This window comes from Festucalex cinctus, chromosome 3 (assembly GCF_051991245.1).
Source record: "Festucalex cinctus isolate MCC-2025b chromosome 3, RoL_Fcin_1.0, whole genome shotgun sequence".
Taxonomy (NCBI): domain Eukaryota; kingdom Metazoa; phylum Chordata; class Actinopteri; order Syngnathiformes; family Syngnathidae; genus Festucalex; species Festucalex cinctus.
Window position 1 is genome coordinate 6,867,557 of NC_135413.1, and position 17,745 is coordinate 6,885,301.

Genomic DNA, 17,745 nt, shown 5'->3' on the forward strand with positions numbered 1-17,745 from the left:
TTTCACGGAGTTAGAGCTCCAGAATAATGGAATGCATTTGTTTATATAGAATACATATCGAAACATCCCCCTGTATTTCGATTGGCCTAAGGCGAACCATCTCAACATCATTGATTTTTCAAATATTGTGCATATCTCCTCATTAACATAACTAAACACGATGTCTTTGAGGACGCTAGAGTGTGCTATTGGCCTACAGTCGACTCCGTGTTGCTAGCATTTGAAACCTGGATCTTGACCCTGAATTCAACTTTGGACTATACAGTCACCCGGATTTTCCTTTAGAACAATGGGATGACAGTCTACAGATTGTAAAATTTAGTAGAATGCATCGGGCTGGCCCAGGTCAGCGCATTCTTTCACAGTAGTCGCCATTTTGGAAAGGCTGCTAAGAAACAATTTGTTTTTTTTTTTGTTTTTTTTTTGTTTAAAAAAAAGAAAAGAAAAAAAAAAAGAAAAAAAAAAGAAACAATTTTTTTTATGACCTTCAGCTGTGTGCTGCAGTGTACTGTATAGTGTACGCACCTCATGCAGTTGATGTAATCAGCGGTCCGTCATCTTGCTGTGCATTGTTAAACAGCCAACTTTTTTTTAAGAGGGTGTAAATATAGTTTTGTGTTTAATATAGAAGTTAGTAGATTAAAAACAAGATAATTAGTATATAGTATATAGTGTCACTTGGATACCTTTAAAATCGCAAAGATAGTCAAATTCAAACCACATCAAGTGCATGATGAGAGTGACAGTCAGCTATCGGCTGTTTATTAGCCTCTTGCTAATATGTTACTCGGCCATAAAAGATGATTCTATTTAATTTGGTATTTAGTTTATCTGGACAAGCAACTATTAGAATTGAGGCAACATGTGATGGGACTATGTGTCGATGCAGAAATGATAATGAGGAGTTCGGTGGCTTTCTCAATGAGTTACTTTATCGGCGTTGGTTCGACAGTTTTCCTCAACTCGTGCCTCGTGTTACATACATTCCGCATGCTCCAAATCCCTTGAAGCATAACATCACGACTGCGACTACTGTAACCATAACAACCTGACTTATCACAACAGGACCATATTTCACCCGTAGGCAACCTAGTTTAGTTTGTAGTGTGTTTGCAAAACAACAGACATCGGGCTGGTGACTTGTAACATACTTTGACATGACATTTTGTAAGCTACATGTGATATAGCTAAGTTTTAAGGAGAGACGAGATGAGTTTTTGTACTTCTTAGTCCTTTTGAACATGTAAATTACATTATTGACGATTTTTTCTTTTTCTCTTTTTTTAGCTTCAACTTTTTTGTATTTTATACTTGCGATGTGTTTATGTTCGTCATGTTTTGGGTTTCAAGGTTGTTTTTTGGGTTTGCTTTTGGTTCCATTGTGGTTTGTTATCTTCTTGCATCATATCTTCTTTATGTTAAGTGATGTTGTGCTTTTCTACCTTCCATCTTGTGTCAAGCAATCAGTGTCCCCAGCCAGGTGTGTCTTGTCCAGGTGTGCCTTGTTGTGTAATTAGTTTGTGTGTATTTAGCCACGTGGTTTCGGTTGAGTTCTTGTTGGTCCATTGTCGATTCGATGTTTTGTCGTTTCCCCCATCTTGCCATGTTATTTGAGTTTACTTGGATTTAGTATTTTGTTGTTTCCTGTCTGCACTTTTTGTGCACCACCTTATTTTATATAAGTATTAAAACCGGGCGGCACGGTGATCGAGTGGTTAGCACGTCAGCCTCCCAGTTCGGAGGCCTCCGGTTCGAGTCCAGGCTCCGGTCTTCCTGGGTGGAGTTTGCATGTTCTCCCCGTGCCTGCGTGGGTCTTCTCCGGGTACTCCAGTCTCCTCCCACATTCCAAAGACATACATGGCATACATGGCAGGTTAATTGAGCGCTCCGAATTGTCCCGAGATGTGCTTGTGAGTGTGGATGGTTGTTGGTCTCTGTGTGCCCTGCGATTGGCTGGCAACCAGTCCAGGGTGTCCCCCGCCTACTGCCCAGGGCCAGCTGAGATAGGCACCAGCACCCCCCGCGACCCTTGTGAGGAATAAGCGGTCAAGAAAATGGATGGATTGGATGGATGGATGGATGGATGGATGGATGGATGGATGGATGGATGGAAGTATTAAAACCCTTTTTTGTTTGGACATTGCCTTGGCCTCCTCGCTCTGCCTCCGCTCACTTGGTTCCGCAAAGGGGGCAATAGCAAAGCTTTTGCTTCAAGCAGAGGCAATGCGCATGAACAGACTTTTGACAGAGGCTGTAGTGGATGAAGCCCTGTGGCGTGTGGCTTCCACCAGCGAGGTATAGATTGGTGCCCCCCAGCCGTTCCCTGAGCCTGTTCCGGCGGCACACGTGATGCAGCCACCACCCTAGCCTGTTCCTGTTCCGGTGGTGCAAGCCCTGTATCCACCACCCACTCCCGTTCCTGCGGCGCACGACCATCGGCCGCTACCCGCTCCAGTTCCGGCGGCGCAGGCCCAGCGGCTGCCATCCGCTCCAGTTCTGGCGGCGCAGGCCCAGCGGCCGCCACCTGGCCCAGTTCCAGCGGCGCAAGCCCAGCGGCCGCCACCCACTCCCGTTCCGACGGCGCAAGCCCAGTGGCCGCCACACGCTCCCGTTCCGGCGGCGCAAGCCCATCGGCCGCTACCCGCTCCAGTTCCGGCGGCGCAGGCCCAGCGGCCGCCATCCGCTCCAATTCTGGCGGCGCAGGCCCAGCGGCCGCCACCCGGCCCAGTTCCGGCGGCGCAAGCCCAGCAGCCACCACTCGCTCCCGTTCCGGCGGCGCACAGCCAGCGGCCGCCACCCGCTCCGGCAGCGCAAGCCCAGCAGCCGCCACCCGCTCCCGTTCCGGCGGCGCAAGCCCAGTGGCCGCCACCCGCTCCCGTTCCAGCTGCGCACGACCAGCGGGCACCACCCGTTCCAGTTCCGGCGGAGCAAGGGGTAGCGGGGGGTGTGACACTCACTGTCGGCAGACGGGGCCGGGCAAATTTGTCGGCTGCATGACGTCACTCCCGCGGCAACTTGACAGCATGCACGTATTTTTTTTTTTTCCTCACTCACTCACTCACTCACACATGTAAGCTTGTGTGAGTGCGCCGCCGGAACGGGTGGCGGCTGCTGGTCGTGTGCCGCCGGAGCGAGAGTGGGTGGCGGCCACTGTGCTTGCGCCGGCGGAACGGGAGAGCCAGCGGCCGCCACCCACTCCGGCGGCGCAAGCACAGCGGCCACCACCCGCTCCCGTTCTGACGGCGCAAGCACAGTGGCCGCCACCCGCTCTCGTTCCGGCGGCACACGACCAGCAGCCGGCTCCCGTTCCGGCGGCGCACTCACACAAGCTTGAGTGAGTGAGTGAGTGAGTGAGTGAGTGAGTGAGTGAGTGAGTGAGTGAGTGAGTGAGTGAGTGAGTGGGGAAAAAAATAATAATCCGTGCATGCTGTCAAGTTGCCGCGGGAGTGACGTCATGTAGCCGACAAATTTGCCCGGCCCCGTCTGCCGACAGTGAGTGACACACCCCCCGCTCTGCGATTGGCTGGAGGGGTAAACAACTGTCTGCTCACAGAAACGTCCCACTGCTGACAAAACACAAAATGGCAAAATACAGGCTGGGGGGGTGGGGGTTTAGGAAAAAATTACCACACACCACACATTAACAGAAGCTCAGAGGTGTAGATTGAGAAGGAGTTCATAAGAAAACATTCTGTATTTATATAGTGCATTTTCCTGAGTGAAAACGGAAGACCCCCCCCCCCCCCCCCCCTTTAAACACCAGAGTGTTTAAATGTAGTTTGGCAGATTTAAATGTTTAACATTAGTGTAGAGTAACTTGACTTTTAACACTATAGTGTTTGAGTAACACCGATTGTGGGGGGGAAAAAAGTAGGCCTGCCCGATATATCGTTTGAACATCGCAAATGCGATGTGCGCATGCGTGATAGCCACATTTAGAGCAAGCAAACGTTTGTTTTGCTTCATCAAGGTAGCAAGCTACTACGTGCTCTGCACAACCTCTAGCGCTCCCTCCTCCCTCCTGCTAATTAGTCACCGACGGCCCCACCCCCTCTCCACTCTCACAGGCTGCTCCTGCTCTGAAAACACGAACAGGCGACATAGGGGAGGTCCCCTGGGATCGACGGTTTGTCTGTTGAATTGTATGCCCATTTTTGGGATCTACTAAATATTCCTTTAATTGCCATGTACAATGAATGCATCAGTCAAGGAGAGATGACTACTACAATGAAGCAAGGGGTAATATCTCTTATCCCCAAACCAAACAAAGACACTTTATTCATAGAAAATTGGCGCCCTATCACTCTTTTGACTATAGATTACAAGATATTAGCCTTGGTTTATGCAAATAGACTAAAAAAAGAGCTCCATTCCATTATTGCTGAAACACAGACAGGATTTATGAAAAATCGTCATATTAGCAGTAATATAAGACTGATTTTAGATCTGCTAGATTATGCGGACAATGTCAAATCGAAAGCACTTATTTTGTTTCTGGACTTTTATAAAGCTTTCGACACTGTTGAGCATAATTTTCTTATGGAGTCTCTTAGAGCTTTTGGCTTTGGGAAAACATTTATTGATGTTGTCCGTATGTTTTATAATGGTATCAATAGCTCCGTCATGATAAATCAGAGTACTTCCAGCAGATTCCTTATTAATAGAGGTGTTAGACAGGGCTGCCCAATCTCCCCTTTTTTGTTTATTATTGTTACAGAGCTATTATCTATTTATATACGTATGGATATAAATTTTGAAGGGATCTCAATTTTTGGCAGAGAACTGAGGATTTCTCAATTGGCCGATGACACCACCTTGTTTCTGAAGGACAAGAACCAAGTTGCTCATTCTATAACGCAAATTGAAGATTTTTCTAAGGCTTCAGGTCTAAAACTGAATAAGACCAAATGTGAAATGTTGTCATTACATGACTCTGAAAACTCTGTAATACATAATATCCCTTTGAAGGCATCAGTTAAGTATTTAGGAATAGTCATATCTAAAAATATTACGGTTAGACAACATCTACATTTTTCAGATAGATTTAAAAAGGTTCGGAATATATTTGGCTTATGGCTTCAAAGGGATCTGTCTGTAATAGGAAGGGTTCTCCTTTCTAAAGCTGAAGGTTTATCTCGTTTTGTTTACCCATCGTTATCTCTTTTTATGAAGGAATCAACAGTCACTGAAATAAATAAGATATTTTTTTACTTCATTTGGAAGAATAAGTCTCACAAGCTCAAGAAACGGGTGCTATCCAATTGCAAAGCAGAGGGTGGTTTTGAAGTTTTGAATTTTTGTGATGTTGCTAATACATTTAAGATTACTTGGTTAAAAAAATGTCTCTCTAACCCAGATTCAATTTGGTATTTTATTCCCAATTATATTTTCAACAAAATTGGTGGGCTACATTTTCTTCTTCAATGTAATTTTTTGCCAAACAAATTGCCTGTCAAGTTATCAAATTTTCATCAACAGGCCCTTCTTGCTTGGCTTTTGGCTTTTGTTCACAATTTTTCTCCCCACAAAACTTTCCTTTGGAACAATTCTACTATACTTGTCAGAAATAAGTCTATATTCCTTCATACTTGGTATGAAAAAGGAATTAACCATGTTTGTAATTTATTTGATGAATCTGGTAGTATGCTGTCTTATGAACAATTCATGTCTGTCCATAATTTTCCAGTTCCCTTCAAGACCTTTAACTTAGTAGTACGTGCTATTCCAAATGGGCTGGTTCAACTTATGGTGAATCATTTAAAATATAATAGAACTGTTTTAACACTTCCTGTTTTGAAACTTGATGGAATTGAATTAACAGACACAAAATGTAATAATAAACATATACGCCAAATTTTACAAAGAAAGAACAAAATTGTGCCTTGAGGAAAGTTTTTTTGGGATTCTAAAATTATAGATATAAATTGGAAAAGAGTGTGGCTTTTACCTTATAAATATTGTATTACTAATAAAGCCAAGGTCATACATCTTAATATTTTACATAATATATATCCTACTAATTATTTTATATCCAAATTTGCCGATATTAGCAACCTTTGTTCTTTTTGTGAAAATGAAGTTGAAACTGTATCTCATTTATTTTATGAATGTGTGATTACTAAACAGTTTTGATGTGATTTAGTGGCTTTTTTCTTTAAAGCTTCTAAAACCTCTTACAATCTTAATCTAAAGGATGTAGTTTGCTACTATAGTAACTCAGAAGACAAAAACTTGGAATATTTACTTAATTTTGTTATTCTTTATGCTAAGTTTTTTATTCACAAACAAAAGTTTTCTAAATCCAACCCCAGATTTGTGTGCTTCCTTTTGGAATTGAAATCTATTTTCAAAGTTGTAAAATTAATCAACAATAAGAAAAGCAGTAAACTGTCAAATCTGTTAGAAGTCTTTCTCTTATGATGCTGCGTTTGTGTAATATCCAATGATGGTTGACCTGTGTTCATGTCAATGTTTATTTATTTTTTTTTGTATTTTTCTATCTTTAAACTGTATAACGATTTTCATATATTTTATGTATGTAAGACGTATTCTTAAATGTAAAGCTGTGTTGAACTGTGTTAATAAAAGCATATAAAAAATATTTTTTTTAAAACGAACAGGCGACATGCCCATGAGGAGAGGGCGGGAAAAGCGGCAATGGATTTAGCTGCCAAAAGAAAGTCAAAATCCGTAATATGGAAGTATTTCGGCTATAAAAAGAAGAAGATAAAGAGCAAAACAAAAAAACAAAAAAACATCCTCTGCGGACAGTCGCCGTTGCTGCCGCAACACTAGGTAATACAACAAACCTGTCTGACCATTTGAATCACCATCACAAGCCCCTGTATGACCAGTTAAAACTAATAAGTGGAACACGAGGTGAAACTTCATCTACTCAAAAAACAATTAGACACACATTTACCATTGCCAGCATAACGCCTGATGATAGCCTACATGCTGCCATTCAATACCACAACTAAAGAGGGGTTAAAAAAAAAAGAAAAAAAGAAAAAAAAAAGAAAAAAAGAAAAAAAAAAGATCCACACGCTCGGCAAGCGGTAAGACATGCCATCAGACAGACAATACTGCGAACATGGTGAAGGCAGCTGCCTTAAACGAGTGGACTAGGCTGCAGTGCTTCGGGCACAGGCTGCATCTTGCAGTTGGTAAGTTAATATCAGTCAGTGGTTAATAGACTACTACTAATACTAATACTAATAGTTAACGTGTCTCATTTATGTTTCAAACAAATCTCATTACATTTAAGATCAGACTTATCACCGAAAAAGTGACTTGTTTTTGGACAATTTTCATCTATTATAATGCTTATGACAATTTAATTAGAAATAAGACAAATATTTGTGGTAAGATCATATGTAGTTTTTGCATTGGAATAAAACATTAAAGGAATGGTTCACCCTCCAAATAACTTATTTTCTATTGATTACTCGTGCCATGGAGACTTGAGTACAGTAAAAAAAAAAATTGTATTTGCCACATTCCAAAGACAAAAATTTGATTTGAAAAAATTACCCCATTCATTACAACGGAGACCAAATGCAATGCGCGTTTAAACATTGTAAAGCGATTTGGGCGCCATATGGTGTAGTTGAAGCTCTATAAAAATAAATAAATAAATAAAAAAAGCAGTCCATTTATATGAATACAATAGTGTCATGGTGAGTTAAACAAATTCTTCCCAAACCGCTATTCAAGTCATCTGGTGAAAATTCTTCCATTTTTAATATCGCAATATATATCGCAGACCCCCAAAAAATCTCAATGTCAGTTTTTTCCAGTATTGTGCAGCCCTAGAAAAAAAATAACATTTTGATTTACACTCATTAGTGTGGACACAAACACTTTTCTTGTTTTAGATTCAACACTCAGTGTTCATCTAAAACTGGCGTTTTTGCTGTTTAGACAGCCAGCGAACTTATAAGGAAAACTCCGCACACAAGGCATACTTCTTTTGCTGTATGAAGTTTTCTTGCTCTTACAGACAAATTAGATATGCTTGTATATAGTAACTGAAACAGAAAGAAGAACAAAATATACAGTATGTTACTAATTACATTGTACACTAATACAACATACAAGTAACCAGCTAATACTGCAGGCTTAAACATAAAAAGTGTCACGATGGGGGGGTGTTGAAGGCAGGACCCAAATGCAGAGGGCAACAAAAACAGGGCAAGGCAGGGATGCAAGTAAAAAATGGGTTTAATTAACAAAAAATGTAAACCAGGAACTATGGAAAAATACAAATTAACAAGGTCAAAAACAAACTAATGACGAAAACACGAGGGCAACAAGGCATGGCATGGAAAACATGGGATCACAGGGACAGTAACAGTAACAGTAACAATGACTCAACAAGAACTGAAAGAAAGCAGGGTAACTAAATACACATGGTAACGAGAAAACAACAGACACATGGGCAAGATACAAGAGGCTTGGGGAGCTGATTGGTCAACACAGTGGGAAGGGAAGACACACTCAGGTGGACGTGGTTAGACATAATGGGACAAGGGAAGAGACAAGGGAAACATGACAAACAACCAAAAACACCAAAAGAAAACAAAATCCCACCCCCACAAAACCAAAACATGACAAAAAGTTAGATTTCTTTGTAAAGTTTGCTACACTTGCATTCAAACTAAATGGCTTTACTAATTCTATGTAACCTGATGAATATTCACAAAGACGAAGGATCAAGTGTCTGGAGTACATTAAACATGTTTTATGAGCTGTACTTGGTTTTCAGTTTCAAGTTTTATTTTTTCAAGTACAAAACTTTTGGCCCCAATTTAACTCCATATTAGCGTCCTTCAGCGAGGAGAATTACGTCAAAGCTCCACTATTAGTGACAGATGTGCTTGCAGCACTAAAAAATCAAAATGCTCCACCAAAGGAAGATGTCGCACTTTGACAGTTTTTCCACATAGGATTTAACTGTTAACTGCTAATTTATCTATTAGCAAATATGTGCTTATTTATAATGTTTAACATTTTAAACTTAAATAAAAACATATCCATTGAAATAACACCCTTGTGAGGAATAAGCGGTCAAGAAAATGGATGGATGGATATCCATTGAAATAACACCTCTTCACCAGAAGACATGACACTCATATCATCATCATAAGGGATATAGTAACTACATACTACTAACTAGACAAACTAAGAGCGGCTAATACATTATCATCATCATACATTATCATCATAAGGGACATAAAAACTATATAAGCAACTGACATCAACATCATAACACAATGACCCAACCCAATACACAGTCATAAACTAGTAATAACTGTATCAGAATACATTTGTAAAATATCACATCCAATCCTACCCATGAATTTAACCAGTACAAGCGTTTTGAAAATGTTTGGATAGATGTTCTCATTGAATTGAATTGAATACAATTCTTTTTTTCCCGTGTAGAATAAAACATAAACCTAAAATAAAAATATTTGGACAAAAGTCCTAAGACACACCTGTTGCTCAATGAAGTAATCTGCCCCAGTGCATTAAGCAAACTCCTAGAGATGGAATGGACGATGGAAAAAGTTCAGACACTTGAGAATGAGGAGCCAACTTGCAAGCCAGTTATTTGACATGCAAGCATTTTCAATTCACTTCAACAGACACCATACAGACGTCAACCAAAATGAGCAGGGATTTGCTGCATCGTTTCTCCGTGGACTGAGCAACAGCATAGATTAGAATGTATGAACCCAAACACCCGAGAGATGCCCGATCTTCCTTAATGCCAGCCAGATTACTTAGCAAGTAACAGACTTTCAAGCAGGTCTTGCCTAACCTTTGATGAAAGGTAATCTTTTTTTCATCTATGGGTGAGTTCCACAACGAAATCACCAGCCTAATTAGGCCCGTTTTTATTTCAGATCGTTTCCATGCATGGAGCTAATTGCATAATCTGCTGTACATTTGCTCTTGCTTACTCTCTGGACCTTTCATAAAAAAAATAAAAATAAAAAAAAAAATAAAAAAGAAGTTTCTATCTTTTTAATTTTAGATGTCGACCTGGGCTTCCAATAGAGATTACATCCTCTGAGCTGTTTTGTTCATGCAAACCTTATATGAGGCTGCTTCGTTTAAATGCATACCAGTGCAGCCAGATAGAGGGACCGTAGGAGTGTGTGACCCACTGCATGAGTTGACTCCAGAGAGCAGTGGATGCACTAGAGTAAATGGATTTTTGGGAGGGGGAATTTACATGGAAAGGGGTGGTGAATTTTAATCCAAATTTGCTATTCATCTGGCCACAAAAACCTTTAAATTCCAAATGCGCGAGAGTGGGAATATATTCAATACAACACAGCACAAACAGACGAATGAATTACTGTACAGTATAGAATTAAAACTCTTTAGTTTAAATGATTATTGCTTGTTCTTTGAAGCATGAAAGGGATTGGACACTATAAACTGTACTCACCTTTGGTCCATCACTACAAGCGATTTCCACTATTTAAAAAAAAAATAAAATAAAATCTAGAACAGAGGCCAGAAGGATCAAGCTAATGACATTTTATCTAACAACACAAACTTAAGAGTGGGGCCAAAAAGACACACTCATAAGAAGGCAATTGCAATTTCTCAGTTCCACTTTCCCTGATGGGGAAGGTGATAATAATGACAAACACAGTTTCCCTGATGAGTAAGTGATAATAATGTCAATCACTATAGCTCAGGGAGACGGAGTAATCAGAACTGACAATTGGACCCAACAGCCAAATTAGAAGGGACAAGGCATCCAACTGAGACAGCCACAATGATGGCCTATTAGAGAAGTGTAATCAGTTCCACTAATAGTGAGATTGTAAACGCTACTATTAGTGATTGCAGCGACTCAAAAATGTGACCGTTTGTGTTTTAGTCCAAACTGAACATAAACTCAAAGGCTTATGCTTAAAATGGGGTTGAACTATAGTAACAGCACTGTCCATTAGAAATAAAAGCAGGAAATTATCTGTTTGAAGCTAGTCTGTGTGGAATTGTTAAAGCAGTTCCACAGTATGTCTTCCGTTTTTTTTATTTATTTTTTTATCTTACACCACTTAGCTTTTATTTGTGAAAATGTGTGGGACTCATACAAAAAGACGAAAGCCATAAATGTTCATGTATCACAGACACAGTTTACCTAATGAAGGCCACTTTATGGTAAATGGTACTTCATTTTTATAGCGCTTTTCCAACTGACAAGGCCCTCAAAGCACTTTATATTCGACTACTCATTCACCTATTGATGATGCAGCATCATTTGCAACTGGGGGTTCAGTATTTTGCTCAAGGATACTTCGATGTGGACACAATGGCATAGGATCGAACCCACAGCCTCTGGGTTGGGAGACAACCACTCTTCCACTGAGCCACACCGCCCCTGCATTGATTAATTGGTTAACATTAATGTCCTTAAAGGGGAAGTCAACCCAAAACCATTTTTACCATGTTCTATGCATCTCCACTGGTCTAAACATTATTCTGATTAATATTGTGTTTGTGGAATATGAAAGAAGTAGCATAATCCACCCGTTGTTATATATCTCAGGGGGTGGCCATTTTGCCACTTGCTGATTTTGGTCATGTGACATTCATAAGCTGAGCCATGATTGGTCGTTACCTGAGCCCTGAGCGCTGTCATTTTCAGTCGACAAGTAGCAAAATGACCACCACCTGTGATGGATAAAAACAGGTGGATTTTGTTGCGTTATTCATATTCCACAAATGCAAGATTAAACAGAATGCTGTGTATGCTAGTAGGACTGCATAGAATATATGTACCGTATTTTCACGACTATAAGGCGCACCTAAAAGCCTTCAATTTTTTGAAAAGCTGACCATGCGCCTTATAATCCAGTGCGCCTTATATATGGCTCAATATTGAACCGCAACAGGTCTCGCTGTCAAGGCGCTATCGTGACCCTGCACGATCAGTGACGCGCATGCCCAGAAGATCCCGCCATCTTGGATCGCTAGCTAATACTAACACTTTACCTCAGAGAAAATAATAAAACAGCTGTTTATTCATTTTGGGAGTGAATTGAGTTGTCAGAAAGCTGGTTTGTAATCTATTAATAAAGTTTGACTGACTTATCTGACTGTTTTGTTGACATTTCCTTTAACGCAGCACCATCTAATGGATCCATAATGTAACCCCAGCCTCTACTGTAGCGCCTTATATATGAAAAGTTTTAAAATATGTCAGTCATTGAAGGTGCGCCTTATAATGCGGTGCGCCTTATATATGGAAAAAGTTTGAAAATATGTCATACATTGAAGGTGCGCCTTATAATGAGGTGCGCCTTATAATGAGGTGCGCCTTATAGTGCGGAAAATACGGTACTCACATTTTAAAGATCCATTGATATGGTGTCTTAAGAGGAGGAAAGTGTCAGTGACATGGTAATCTAGAATCCCCCACGTTAGTAACCCATAATTCGGTTAAAGGTACTTTATATTAAATTGCACGTCAAACTGTAGGAGAAGCCCTAAAGAAAAAAAAAATGTCCATGCCACTGTTTGTAGCAGGTCTGACGATTACACAGCAGTTTTACCATGAAACGGTTTTCCTCCTTTAACGTCATTAGCACTCTCTGTCCACCTCTGTAAACACTGATGTCAATACATTTTATTTTAATTGAACAAAGTGATCTAAGTGTTCTGTTTATTTTCTCCATAGGAAATATTACTGTAGTTGTAGGTTGCAGTAGTGTACATACATGCAGTGCCGTTGGTGACAATGAAAGCAATATGCTTCCTAAGCATTGACCATGATTTTGAAATACTTACATTTTCATTCAAACATAGTTTGACCACGTGTATCAAGGACCCTCAATGTATCTACTGTGCTGCAGTACAAGTTTGACAAAAATGAACACTTGGCCAGTGGCACATTAAATGCCTCACAGCGCTAGAGTGTAAGCCTAAAAGATTTGCTAATAACATTTAGTCTGTGTGTTATGGATCAGTCTTCATTAACTCGAGCGGGGAATCACCTGTTTTTCTCTCTCTCTTTCGCTCTCGCAAAGTCTAATCACTTAGATGGGGTTTATATGTTTAACGCAGCACAAATTAGCTGCTAGCTTTCCCTGAACATCTCAAGAGTGAGGCACTGACAAAAACTCTGCAAATGGGCGAGACTGGGTGTTTCCTTTGTTTGCCCAGTTTTGTAGATAGCCAACTTCTAATTCACCACATTATTTACAACATTCGCAGGTTTACAGTTAAACTTACCGGTATGTTGTAGACGAGGGCTCACCACAGACCTGCACTTTGTCAGAATAGGGACGCTAACCTGTCGGCTAACGTGTCTGCACCAGCCAACACTTGAGATGTTTTTTTCCCCTTAAAAAGCACACTTTAGATGCAAAGTTACTGATGATGAGTGTGCATTGATTGGCTGTACTACGTCATAAAGTAGCAATATATTTTGGTCTGCTTTCAAACTTTCGGGTAAAACAGAAATCACCCTTTTCTTGGTCAGGATTTTCTTATTGAAAACATACAGCTGAGAGAAAAAGTGAGTAAGTTAGGGATACGTTTGCACAATATTATTTAAATATTTTGTTCCTGAAGTTGGTTGAAAGAGAGCAGTGCACTTGCCATTTTTACTGACAACTTCTGTTATTTTTCTGTGGAAAAACTGTTATCAGTGCATGTTTTACGCTAGGATCCCTGTATGGACCGATGAGAACTTCACTTTTGTATCAACTATTCAAAGTCTATTATCTCAGAATCGTGACTCACAGAGATTGGGTTTACATATTAAAGCATTTTTTTTTTTTTTCTGATGAGGCTTACTTTCATTAGGTAGTTGATGGTTCTGAAAACATGATACAGATGAAACTTTGTGTCGCACACCTAATAAAAGAAAAATAATAAACATATACAAACGTAGTTGTAGCGCTTCACTGAGCCTTTTGGTAAAACCGTACACCACACACTGTGGCATTTTCACTTTCACCATAGTGACAGTAAATAATGTGAAAATGCAGAGAAATCAATGTATTCAAGTTAGGCGAGCTTAGTGAGTGGCAACACAAGATGGCTGCTGGTGGCTTCACTTTTCACGATACTGTCCTGGCCCTGTAGAAGTGGAGGCAGAGGCTGGAGGGAGCCAAGGAAACATTCACACTATTCACAGACCACAAGAATCTCACCTCCATCATGGCAGACAAGAGACTTTAACTCCCATCAAGCCCATTGTGTACTGCTACTCGCCCGCTTCAACTTTGTTCTAACCTACCGCAGTGGGTACGAAAATACCAAGCCTGATGCCCTGTCCAGACTCCATGACACTGAAGATTCTAAGACTGAAAGTATCATCCCTTCCCTGGAGACCGAGTGACGGGAGCTCTTCAGTGGGAGATTGAGAAGAGGGCACGGCCCAAGAGTGGCGTGGACATCAAAGGATATCAAAAAATTCATCAGCACCTGTTCAGTGTGTGCACGCAAATCATCTCATCGACGTCCGGCTGGCTTGCTGTGACCTCTGCCCATTCCATCACATCCCTGGTTCTCTGGTTGTGACTTCATCACAGGACTCCCAGGATCCTAAGGCAACACGGTCATATTCACCATAGCAGACCGTTTTTCCAAGATGGCCCATTTCATTGCCCTGCCAAAACTCCTGTCTTCACTAGAGAAGACTATTATGACCCCTGGCTCAATTGTGTCACAATAAAGAACGGAGAACACGCAGAATACAAAAATTGATTTTTTTATTTTTTATTTTTTATTACCTGTAATCAAATATTGAAAAGCTTGCCACTAAAAGAATCTAAAATCCATGGTGTGGTTCTACTGGAACTACTGGTGTCCTGAGAAAAGACGAGAGAGTGAAAGCAGGGCAAGCAGGCTGATTACTTTTAAAGCCCTCAGGAACACCGGGCCCGGGTGTCCCTGATTATGGTTCCATACACTTAACCCCATGGCTGGGGCCATCATCTGTTGATTTGGCACATCTTCCGAGTCCACAGAATTCCTCTGGACATGGTCTCAGACAGGGGTCTCCAGTTTGTATTTTGTGTATGGAACAAGTTTTGTGATGCAATGGGAGTAATGACAAGTCTTTTATCAGGCAATCATCCACAGACGAACGGGCAGACGGAATGAGTCAACCAAGACTTGGAGGCCGCTCTTCGCTGCGTCTGCCACCGCCACCCGACATCCTCGGCCACCCGTTTACCTTGAGTGGAATATGCCCACAACTCCCTTGCTTCTTCTGCCACAATTAGTTCTCCATTTATGACTGCCTACAGGTACCAACCTCCACTCTTTCCCTAGCAGGAAAGGGAAGTGGCCGTCCCTTCTGTTCAGCATTAACTCCGGAGTGCTCATCGGGTGTGGTGAGAGACCTGGGCTGCGCTTTCATGCACTGCTACCTGCAAAAATCAGATTGCCAATTGATGGGGACTCCCAGCTCCCGATTACCACGCTGGTGTGTGGCTCTCCACGTGGGACTTGCATCTGGCTGGGGGGGGGGTCCAAAAAGTTGGACATGTTCCACATCTCCCTGCTCAAACTGGTTACCTCCAATACCCTGAATCCTCCGGCAGTGCCTCCTCCTCCGGGTCGATGCTGACCCGGTGTATACCGTCAGAGAAATACTTGATTCCTGGCGGAGAGTGCAGTATTTGGTCAACTGGGACGAATACAGGTCTGAGGAGCGTTCATGGAGTCCCCGCTCCTGGATTCTCAATCGGTCTTTGCTACGCGACTTCCACTACCTCCATGCGTCAAAGCCAGGTAGGCTGCCAGGGGGTGTCCGCTGAGGGATGGAGTACTGTCAGGACTGCACTCAGGCTTGTTGTGTTTTTCTGTTCAGTCCAGCCTGATTGACGGTGGGCGGATCCTGCAGCAACACACCTGCTCCTGATTTGTGAACAAGATGCTTTAAAAGGCAGCTGAAGCTGCTTGTTTGCTGTCAGCCTATTTGCTTGCTCACCTCTGTGTCCTTTGTGATAGTCTTGACTCTGGTTACCTGTTCCTTGATTCTGGACCTCGTTTTGATCTTGTCTTGCTCGTCGTGTTTTGCAAGTACTCAGAGTTATTCTTGCACTTTTTTTGCAAGTTCTTTTTGTTGTTTGTTTGTTTGTTTGTTTGTTTTTTTCTTCTTGTATGTGCTTTGTGTTCATAATGTTGTCCCTTGCTGTTCGGTAGGTACTTTCTGTTATCACGTTAAGATGAGGTATATGCCACAGAGGAGGCAGGACTTCCGACTTCCGGGTTACATACAATGGCGCTGTTTCCGGTTGCAGTTTGCGACATGTGGGCTCTAGTGCTTGCACCAACTGTATAATGAATGCAACATAGGGACACGGAAGGAAGATGTGATAACTCATAGGTATTGCTGCAGTACAGCATGTTTAACTCATTCACTGCCTTTGACAAGTATACTTGTCAATTGTATTTCTTAGAGCGGTGCTAAATGGGGGCGAATCTGAGCATGCTCCACTGTAAATATCAAACTTGGAAACAACTTTACTGATGCCCAACCACCGGTAGATGACATCATTGCCCCATTTTATAGGAAATAAACACAGTTTCAGAGTCCATGGGAGAAATGGCTGTATTTTGGCAAACCTACATTTTTCTGCTGTCAATTATAAAAGAACGGGACGGGACAAAAAGTAGGGAGTCTATTCTGTTATTTGGTAGATTCGGTTTATATATAATTATTGAATGTAATATCACGTGAGTATTGGAAATGTAAAAATTTTCTATAATGACTGGCAGTGAATGAGTTTTAAATGACAATGATAAAGCAAAAATGGCAATTTTTGTTTCTTTGTGTTTTCACTGAGAACTGAAAATGCCTAAAGACAAATGTCATCATCACGTGTACACAACTATTTTGTAGGTCCCAAAGTGTATGTGTTTAGAATTCTACTTCGCGTAATTTGGATTGAGAAGATCAGATATGTGCATTATCAATCTAATTTTGAACAGCACACATGCAGCAATGTAATAATTACCACTTGGGCTCTGGAACAATTCACTGCACTGATAAGCGAACTCTTTGCAACAACCATCTTCTGTGAAGGTTGGGAGTATTTTGACAAAGTAAAGAGTGGAAAGTATCTGTTTTCAAATATAGGGAATTAAAGTTAAAAAGTTGCTGGCATTCATTCACACACTACAGTCACACATACATCTCTAGATAAATACATTGTACAGATTGAAATACTGTTATCAATTTTCCAATACCCAGATAACTCCTATAAAGTTTGTGCAGAATGTCAATATAATCAAAAGAGAACCAAATTTTAACATCCCGCAAGGATAGTTGAATGTGACTGCCATGTTAACGGAACCAATATGTAACATTTAGAGAACATTGTCAGGCCGAGGTCGACGGCTCCCCTCTTCTTTGATTTAGGTTCTCATGCATGCCAGATCCACCACACCAGCATAGGCAGCATAGGCTAAAACTCAAAAAGATTTTACTTCTCCCACTCGTCGCTGAATAGTGGAGGTTGGCATTTGTGGAGTTCACTCTGCTTCATCTATCCTTCCTTTATTCTCTCCTCTGGTCTCTTGATGCCTCCATAATCCTGTCGGAATTCAGATGTGTCCGTGGTTAGTGAAAGATTCTGGATTTGTAACTCTGTGGATGGAGGGTTGTGCCTGGTTGATGTTGGATTTCACTTTGCTTCATATTTCCTTCCTTTGATTCTTCCTCTGGCCTCTTGACAACTTCATAACTTTGGCGGGACT